An 11,143-nucleotide genomic window follows, 5' to 3' on the forward strand; every position below is an offset into this window, starting at 1 on the left:
TGTTCCAAAGCCTTGAGAGAAAAATATTATTGGAACAACCAAATGGGTTTTCAAAACTAAACTAAATGAACAGGGTCAAGTAATCAGGAACAACTCGATTGGTTTGCAAAGGGCATGCCCAAATAGAAGGGGTAGATTTCCAAGAAACCTTTGCACCAGTAGCACTACTGGAAGTTATCAAGATCTTTCTTCCTATTTCCACCCATAAGAATATCAAGGTACATCAGATGGATGTGAAGTTTTAATTTCTCAATGGATATTTATAAAAAGAAGTTTACATTAAGCAACCATAAGGATTTATACTCACCTCAAATGAAGGGTTCGTATGCAAACTAAAGAAGGACCTGTATGGACTAAAGAAGGATCCTAGAGCTTGGTACTAAAGGCTAGATAAATACCTTCACCAGTAAGGATTTCTCAATGGATATTTCTCAATGGATATTTATAAAAAGAAGTTTACATTAAGCAACCATAAGGATTTATACTCACCTCAAATGAAGGGTTCGTATGCAAACTAAAGAAGGACCTGTATGGACTAAAGAAGGATCCTAGAGCTTGGTACTAAAGGCTAGATAAATACCTTCACCAATAAGGATTTAAGAAAGTTACAATTAATATTAAGTTATATTTAAAGTATGAAGGTGACCATCTACTGATAGTAGTTGTGTATGTGGATGATATAATATTTGGTAGCGATATGGAACAATTGGGGCATCAATTTGAAAAATGTATGCAAATAGAATTTGAAATGTCCATGATCAAAGAGATGTATTTCTTCGTAGGTTTTCAAATTTCTCTGTCTCCACAAGGAGTGTTTATATCCCAATCCAAATATCTCAAGGAAAATATGAAGAAATTTGGGTTGGAAGATTACAAACCAGTAAGCACACCTATGACTACAGGTTGCAAGTTGTGTAAAGAAGATGGAACTCCACTGGTAAATCAAACTGAATACAAATCGATGATAGGAATATTATTGTATTTGACTACTTCAAGGCTAGACATCATGCAAGCAATGGGTTTGTTGCCAGATTTAAGGCTTTCCCACGTGAGAGTCATGTTGTTATTATCAAGAGAATTTTCAAATATCATAAGGGAACAACAAAGTATGGACTGTAGTATGCTAAGAGCGAAGAACTCAAGTTAAAGGTCTACACAAATGCAGCTAGGCTGGAAGCCTTGATGACATGAAGAGTACTTCTGGTGCAACCTTTTCTTAGGAAAATGCTTGGTGTCATGGGTCAACAAGAAACAAGCCTCCATTTCTCTGTCGACTATTGAAGCAGACTATATTGCTTCTGCTCCCTATTGTGTGTAGATTTTGTGGATGAATCAAACTTTAAAATATATTCAGGTAGAACTAACTGATCCCATTCCAATAATGTGTTATAACACAAGTTCCATCATCATCTCCAAAAATCCATTCATGCATTCAAATACTAAGTATATTCCTATCAAGTTCCATTTCTTGAGGGAATAGGTTGCATCCAACACTGTCAGACTTGAATATGTGGCCACTAAAGAGAAACTGGCAGATATATTTACCAAGCCACTAGCAAGAGAACCATTTGAATATCTCAAGCAGCAGATAGGAGTTGTGATTCCTCCATCATTTTGGTAGGTGGTGGAATCTACTCAAAATGTGGAACTCCTGGGAAAGTAGCTTGCAATGGTTCAGGGGGAGTATTGAAGAAGTATTATTTTCCACTGATCTCAAAGGGGGGAGAATATTGGCATAAGAGTAAACCATGCCTTGCTTGAGGGGGAGCTTATGGTGTTGCCATCAATGCCAAAGGGGAGATTGTTGGAAAATTGGTGGTGTATGGGTGGATGTGTTAGTGTTGGCATTGATGTCAACAAGGGTCAACATGATGATTGGGTGTTTGAGAGGAATCCTATGGTTTTTGGAGTGCTTTGTAGAAAATCATCATAGTAGTATTCCTACCAGAAAATCCATAAAATGATGACTATAGTGATGGACCAGATGGAATTCCATAGTAGTTGCAGGCTTTATGTAGAGAATCATCACAGTAGCAGGCTTACTAGATAAGCCATAAAATTATGACTATGGTGGTTAGGAGTTCAACATTCCAAGGACAAGAAGAAGAGTCAAGGAGAAAAGTGTGGCAGAAATTTCACAAACATCTCAGAGGTAGTAAAAGTTCTCAAATCCTACATTGGATCCTCTCCAATGAAAAGTGCTTTGGAAGAGTTTTCCAACAATATGCAGAAGTCCAAAAATGGACTCCTGGATCAAAAGATATGGTCTGCTAAATTCTAGGGATTTGAAGCCTTAAGAAGGATGAGATATCAGAGTAGGAAACACATCGGATATCGGAACCCCTCAGATAAAACATCGGGACATCTGCATATTGGATATCGGAACCCTAGAGATCAGCACATATCAGATATCAGAACTTCTTAAGAGAGGAACCTTTAGAAGTTACGATATCCAATAGTTCTGATAGTACTAAAAAGCACTGAGGAATGCCGAAGAAAATTAATGAAGGATCTTGTTGCAAAACCAAGGTTTGATGGGCCCTCTTCTCTCTCCTCTGGTAGGACACATGGCAGCATAAGATTGGCTCTGAGAAGCTGCAGTGGCATCTGAAAACAACATGACATGGTAGTATGACAAGACACGTGGCAAGAAAATTCAACCTTATTGGGTAGCCTAATGGGCTGAAACCGGGTGACATATGTCACCACTAAGGAGTTGCCACGTGGAGTAATGACGTCATATCAGAGGATGAAAACCTCATAACTTCAGTACATATGGTTTTCAAAAAAGTTATGATGGAAGGGGCTTCCGATATTGGGTTGGCACTTGGTCATGAGAATCCATAGAACCAAGGATACAAAGTAATTAACAAAGGAAGATTGGCCACTGACACGAACAAAATTCCATAGCACTTAAAATCTATGTTGTCAGTTACAATGTTCAACCCAATCGAAGAAAAAAAGGAAAGTGTCAAGTGAAAGAAGCTCAGAGCCTCGCGACCTTGTAACATCAACAGAATAAAAGTTACAAGATATTTTGGCTCCGATACTACAACACCTAAGGGCTATACCACCGGTCACAACTCTCGGTCCCATGGAGGAGAAATGAAGTGCCAAGGGGCTAAAGGCCAATCAGAAGCTCACGATTTCGTAAGGTCCGTAAAGAAAAGTTACGATATGACATTCTGTTGATGAAACCGTACAACAAGTTAAAGGATGTATGGGTTAGAAGCTATAGAATTGAATGCAGACTCGGGGGAGTTGATCATTGAAATGGACTAAACCAGCAGAAGACTCTGTCACAAGGAATCGAGGATGACATCTCTGGCAAAGACAAAGTTGGGTGAATGAAGGAAGTAACTGGATGTTTCGCATACACGACTAGTTGTGTTAAATAAGAATCAGAGTGGTCAAATTTGTAAATTGTTTAGTTCTATGGAGCAATAAATGAGAATGGGGATCTAAGAGGAGTATGCAAGTGACTTGGAAATTAATGTCTTAGAATGGAACTCTACACAGTCAGATGATAAAGAACTGCAAGGTCCATATCTGATTTGGTACTGTGACAAGAAACTACCAGAAGACACAACAATGACAAGGGAAGCCATGCCCAAGTAAATTTGGGCGGCTACAGTACAGACAACAGATATTTCCTTGCATAGAGTGCCTTAGTGAAACAAAATTATCGCCTGCAACTGAGTAGATGTTGAGTTGAACAAATTACGAAAAAGTGCAGTGGAGTGAGATGAGTGTACAGAAATAGAGAAGTCCAAGCACTGAGTAGCATACTGTGTGATACAGCAACAAGTGCAATAGGAGTGTCGTGTGGAGAATAGTGAGGGTAGTGCTGAAGAGTAGTCAACAAAGAGCCCTTGACAAGATGAGGCAAAGTGCTGAGGAGATGTTGTTGTGAGAAACAAGTGAAGATCTATTGCATGAGAGCACAGAAGACAAAGTGAAGAAGTTGACTCCGCAAACAACCATTTTGGTATTTTACTTGTAATTTGTATGCCTCTATTTTCAGTTTGAAAATTGTATGAAAGAGCAGAACAGTGGCAAGAGCAGGCTGGTGCCTACACACTGAAGAGGTTGGTGCCTCTTGGAAAGTTGGTGCTTTCTTACCAAAGGGGGTTGATGCCTCCTGCAAGTGGGGTGCTCACAAACAAAAATATGTAATTAAGTGGGTGCTTAATTTACATAATAAACAAACAACAATTTTGGTGGCTTTTTCCCTCTGGGTTTCCATTTGAAAAACATTGTGTCAAATGTGTGTATGTGTGTGTTGCTAATGTAATTGTTGTATGAACATGTATGTTTGAAATTGATGATTCACTACTTTTGTGAATGAATTCTCTCACAAGTAAAAGAATATAAAAAGGTACTGTAAGAATAATAGAAAAAGAAAAAGAGTTTCATAATTACTGATTCACCGCCCTAGCAATTCCTTATTTCAACACAAATTTCATAGCTTCAAAGGATAGGATGGAATTTGTACTCAATGATAATGGAGCATTTGAGTACACCAAAATTGACATTCGAAAACCAGCAGTATCAGATGCACAACAATTTTTCTAGTGGAAGAAGGATACCCCAAAATTTAGGAGGATTGTGCTGGAGGGTCTGAGAGACCACATAGTCTCAAATTTACATGGCAAGGAGGCTCCCTTTGCTATGTGGAAGACCCTCACTAATCTATTAAAAAATGGAAGTGATGCCAGGAAATTGGTACTGAGGGACAAGCTCAGAAACATTCACATGCAGAAAAATGACACCATTCCACATTACCTCTCCATATTCACTTAGTGTCGAAATGAGCTTGAATGAGTTCAAGAAAATATAGCGTCCTCAGAGCTAGTGAGCCTAGCTCTCCTTGGCCTTCCAAAATCCTGGCACAACTACCAGGACTCTATAAATGGAACGGAAATTACCAAATTGGGAGATACTTTGGTCCAATTTGGTGCAGGAAGAAATCAAAAGGAACACATGAGATGGAGTAACATCCAAATCTGAGGAGGAAGAAAATTTTTCCATGGTTGGAAAGGGAAATAAAGATAAGGGAAAGAAGGCCCAAAGCAAGCTAGAGTCCAACCAAAATAATAGAAATAAGGACCTAAGCAAGATAAAATGTTTTCACTGCCATGAATATGGGCACTATGCAACAAAGTTTCCGCACAAGAAGTCTAACAAGAAGCCTTCAGGAAGAGCAAGAGGTGAAGCACTTGCCTCACAATTTGAATTAGACTTCACCCTGATTCCATGCATGGTGATCATTGTAATGGGGATTGTGTGGTACCTAGATTCAAGTTCCTCGTTCCATATGGCAAGATGCAAGGAATTATTTAGTAGCCTAGAGGAGAAGGATCTCTAGATGCACATAGAACTTGGGGATGATGGGTGGTACAATACCAAAGGAATTGGAACTACAACCTTTAAGAGAGAGTCGGGCTCCCATCTTCATTTGAAAGATGTTATGTATGTACCTGGGTTGAAGAAGAACTTGATCTCTGTAGCTGTATTGGAGGATAGAGGCTATGATGTTGTTTTCAGTAAGGGGAAAGCCTTTCTGAGACATGTAGCTATTGGGAAAGTGAAACAAATTAGAGTTAGAGTGAAAAATATCTACAAACTTGAGGTGGAAGCTTGCACTGCACTGAGTAGAAAGGAAGAGAAGGTGCAAAGTTGGGATGTTGGATAACTCTGGCATAGGCGCATGGGACACTTACACCATGGGGCCTTAAAAATCATGTAGTAGATTATCATTGGTCTCTCAAAATGCACCCTTAACCAACATGATGTCTGCAATGGATGCACATTGGGGAAATATATCAAATACACCTTCTAGGGCCGAGATAGAACAGCTAGAGAAATATTGGAGCGAGTCCACTCTGATGTATGTGGATCATTTTCTACAACCTCTACAACAAAAAACATGTATTATGTGAATTTTTTTGATGGATTTTCTAGAAAATGCTGAATCTTCTTCATGCAAAAGAAGGATGAAGTTTTCTCAAAATTTGTTGAATTCAAAGAATTGGTTTAAAAGGAGACTAGTTAGAAATTGAAAGCCCTGAGAAGTGACAATGGAGGATAATTTGTTTCTAACACCTTCAAGGACTTTTGTGCCAAAGAGGGTATTAAAAGAGAACCTATAGCACCCCATAACCCACAAAAAAATGGGGTGGATGAAAGGAAGAATAGAAACATAGTTGGGGTGGGGTGGGGGGGGGGGGGGTAAGAGCCATGTTGCATGATCAAGAGCTATCATTACATCTATGGGAAGAATCATGCAACATTGTAGCTTATTTGCAGAACAGGATCCCTCATAGAATACTTGGCATGATCACACTCGAAGAATATTTCTCTGGAAGGAAACCAGATGTATCTAATTTTCGAATTTTTGGAGCTACTGTGTATTGTCATGTACCCAAGGACAACAAGAAGAAATTTGAGCCTACAACTGAGATGGGAGTCTTTTTAGGATACTCAGAGACACCACATAATTACCGAGTGTATTTTCCCTCACTTAGAGTGACAATAGTATGGAGAGATGTCAAATTTGATGATGAGAAGGCTATGATATGCTCTCTAGAGGGATAACTGAGTATCCCACCATAGGAGGAGCTTATAGCTCCAAAGGAGGAGCCTCATGCAAAGCTTCAAAATGTTGTGGAGCATCCACAAGTGGAGGAGCAGACAAGAGGCTGAGTGGAGGCACCCACTCAACCAGAATCTTCTAGAGAGGGGAGGAAGAGAACTAGAGAAGCTTAAAGACTAGAGAAGGATGCACGTGATAATGTGGGAGATCCTATATCTCAACACAGGCAGAGGAGGTCACTAGACATGTACACTAGGTATATGGCTCTCATAAGTAAACTCATTGAGTCAGAGCCTTCTTCATTTGAGGAAGCAGTTTCTGAACCAGTGTGGGTTGATGCCATGGTGGATGAGTATCACTCCATCATGATGAACAATGTATGGGAGATGGTGCCGAGACCAAAGAACAAGTCAATGGCTAGTTCCAAATGGATCTACAAGGTGAAGCATGCATTTTATCGAAGCATCGAGAAGTATAAGGCCGAATTTTTGTCTAAAGGCTTCTCACAAGTAGAGGGAGTGCACTATGAGGAAACATTTTCCCCAGTGATAAGATATTCCTCAATCAAAACCATTCTAGCATTAGCTACGTAGATGGGGTGGAAGATCCACCAAATGGATGTGAAGACTACCTTCCTTAATGGTGTTGTTGAGGAAGAAATTTACATAGATAATCCAGAGGGATTTGAGACATATGATAGGGAGACACATGTGTGGAGAATCAGGAGAGCCTTGTATGCTGTCAAAAAGGCGCCCCAAGCAACAGTACACTCGAATCGACACATATCTCAATGGATTGGGCTTCACCAAAAGTGAAGCAGATGCCAACCTCTATCACATTGTGGTAGATGGAAAGTTTCTTATCTTGGTTTTGTATGTTGATGAATTGATACTTACAGGGGATGAGCATTTGATCCACTCTTGCAAAGAGGACCTTGCAAGAGAATTTGAGATGAAATACATGGGCTTGATGCATTACTTCCTTGGGATGGAATTATGGCAGGGTGATGGAGAGTTGTTTGTGATTTAGGGGAAGCATTCCTCTAAGATACTTCAGAGATTTCGCCTAGATAATTGCAAGCCTATGGGCACACTTCTAGATAAAAATTGGAGGAAGGAGGGTGCTTCTTTAGAAGAGGCAGTAGATGCTACCATTTACAGACAACTTGTGGGATCCTTGATGTATCTATTAAACACAAGGCTCGACATATGCTATTCAGTTAATCAGTTGAGTCAAACCATGGTGAAGCCTACCAAGTTGTATTGGAAGGTATCAAAGCATGTGCTGAGATACATCAGAGGCACAACCGAGTACGGGTTATGTTACAAGAGGACAGAGGGAGTGAAGCTCCAAGGCTTCATTGATGCAAATTGGGAAGGGATTCCATCAGATGGGAAAATTACTTCAGGTGCTATCTTCAGTGTTGGGTTTGCAACTATTTCCTAGTATAGCAGGAAACAGAGGTCTGTGGCACTCAACTCAACAGAGGTTGAATACATGGTTGCAAGTCAAGCAACATGTGAGGCCATATGGATGAGGAAAATACTTGTGGGTATTTTCAGTCAGGAGATGGATCTGACAATGATTTATTGTGATAATTAGAGTTGTATCAAACTCTCTAAGAATCCAGTATTTCATGACAAGTCCAAGCACATTGATATTAGGTACCATCACTTGTGGAATTATGTGTAGAGTAGAATTATGATGCTATAGTACATTTCAACTAAGGAGAAACATGTAAATATCTTGACAAAGTCATTGTCAAGAGGCAAATTCAAATCCATAGGTGTAGGATAGGGATGGTGAAAAATCCCTTTCTTGCTAAGAGGGAGTGTTAGAAATTGTAGCAAGAAAGCATAAATTTGATTTGTGCCTTAGTCAAATTTATTAATTTGATTTTCCACATCAGCAGGATGACTTGGATGGTAGTTAGCTAGAATGACATGTACTTGTCTACTATTTAACTCAGTAAATTCAAGTTATAGGATAGAACTAGAGTTGTGCATGTAGTGATTACTAAAATTTAGTAATCTAGTTTAGTTATTTTTAGTTGAACTCAATTAAGTGATCTCAAGTAACTAGTTGAGTAAGTTGAAGCTCAGTTGAGTAGTATAATTGTTGTTAAATAAGTGATCTCTCAGTTAAACTAGTCAATCAACTAAAAAATATCCCATACCTACATGGAATTCGAATTGCCTAGCTGGAGTGGAGGAAAAGGCACATTGTAATATCAATTGTATACTAGTTGAGTGTACAGGCTGGGAAGTTAAGCAAGTGAATCATTCCTTTGGAATTTCACAAGAAAATAGGAGGAAATTATCATCTTTTAGGAGCTAATTTCCTCAAGGATTGCACAAGGAAATAGGAGCAAGATGGGGCCTTGAATTGGCTAAGTGTTGGAAAGAGTAGGACAATTAGTAGGAGAACAAATTTACAGTGCAGGGTGTGCTTCAGGATCAAAGGAAGACATTGTAATCATTTCTCATTCTCACCTGATTAATGAAAAACAACAAATGGGTTTTCCCCAGTTGGGTTCCCTTGTAAAACCATTGTGTTCTTATGGTTTTGATGGTTACATGTCATTTCATGTGTTTCTAAATTGTGATTTCCTTTTCGCATAGTAGTAGAGGAAAATTGTAATCTCTTGATTTCAGTTCAATTTCATTAGTAGTAGCAAATTCCTATTAATTTATACACTTATAGTGGTTTCCTTTACCTATTCATTTTATAACTTTCAATTCGACTTAAATTGACTTGTTTACAAAGAAATTAGTCTTAGGAAAACATAATTCTGAGTTGGCTAGGATTTTTCTTTTTCTTTTTTAACAAAACTAACACCAACGCACTTTCTAGTCTGAGACAAAGCGACCCAACACACTTGTCTCTCTCTGTAAGTGTGATGCATCGCACTAGTTCTTGTGTCTAGACTGCGATGGTTCCTATAAGATGAAAAAAATTTCATTTTTATGCCTTTATCTGAGTTTTGATTTGATCTAGTGCATTTTCCTATGTCTTTGAACTAGTCATTGTCTCTATAAATCCATCAGTTTGTTTACATTTGAGTTTGTTTTCTTTTTTTTTATGAGAGTTTATTTGATTTTTCTTTCTTCTTATCAATTAGGGTTTGTGAAAACTTTGTTCGATTATTGATTGAATAAAAATAGAAATCATATTTCATTTGTAATCTGTGTGAGTTCCTTGGTCAGTGATCTACTTTTTTTTTTCATTTTCATTACATTTGAAAATTAAAAAGGAAAAGAAAAGAAAAATATTCATTTTTGCATTGCATATAGGGTTTTTCGAATTGCATTGGAATAGTACATTGAAAGATCTTATTAAGAAGCTCTTATTTGTTGCATATTTGATTTTTGCATCATTGTTTATTTCTTCCTTCCCATAGATAGATCTTCATTGAAATGAAAGAGTTCTTTTCATCATACTAGTTGCATCATAGGAAGTTCAGGTTAATTTGTACAATGAGCCTTGAAATTGGAACTTAATTAAATATTAAATTTATTCAATTAACCTAAGGAGAATTCAAAACATTAACGACACACATAGAGGTCTAGGCTAGAAGATGTGTTCCGACGTCGTTAAACATAGGAGTTTTCGTTATTTGTCTACGTTACATTTTGGGGGTAGCCGGTATTCCACGTACATAAGTATATTGGATAATTCTCCACGTACCTTTGGATATCTAAAATGGCACTCCCCATATGAAAAGTATATCGGAATACTTCCTGTCGTACATGGTGCATTAGACAACACTACCATGGACTGTGATTCCACGTACCTCCGAGAATATTTTGGAAATTCCCATTAAGCTACTACCCTGCCATAGGTAATCGAGTTGGAAGCCTTATTTACTATGATACACCAAAAACAACATTCAGGGAGATTGCTTGCACGTACTAGAAATGGTATATTGCAGTTCACATTAACATGGTAAACCCTTTTGCCTAGTTACCCCTTGTTGTTTTATTTGTGTTGTTAATATCTAAATTTTGTTAATCCATCGTGGAAGAACACCCTCAACAACCCTATAATTTGTGTAAAATGCAAATATTTCCTCCTTTACCTCCAGTGGCAACACCTGGTTGTCGCAAGAATAAGAAAACACAAAATACCGAATCTGGTGCTTCAGAAGCTGCCCATTCTGGAACCACATCTGAAATTAATTAGCCAGAATTGTCACTTCCCATAAGTGTTGAACCCAAAATTACATCTTTACCAACTGGTGAGTCTGACGCAGTTGAAACTAAAGCCCTTGAAACATTAGAACCTGAGGTCATTGAACCTAAATTTCCATATTCAAATACTTTACAACTTGAGTTTATACAACCTAAGGAACCTCAAATAACTAAATGAATACTTGAGGGACTTCTTCTTCTCTTCCTTTTCCTTTGTCTCAACCACAACATGTAAATTTCAATCTTTTGAGTATTGAGGACATTACTGAAGAAGAGTATCAACCTTCATCTCCCATCCATTTAAGAGGGACTCCTCTTTATCAAGCTCATCCTTTTCTTACCCCTCATACTCAAGTAC

This window comes from Pinus tabuliformis, chromosome Q (genome assembly GCF_031772625.1).
Source record: "Pinus tabuliformis cultivar Carrire ecotype Pingquan chromosome Q, CPIR1, whole genome shotgun sequence".
Lineage (NCBI taxonomy): Eukaryota > Viridiplantae > Streptophyta > Pinopsida > Pinales > Pinaceae > Pinus > Pinus tabuliformis.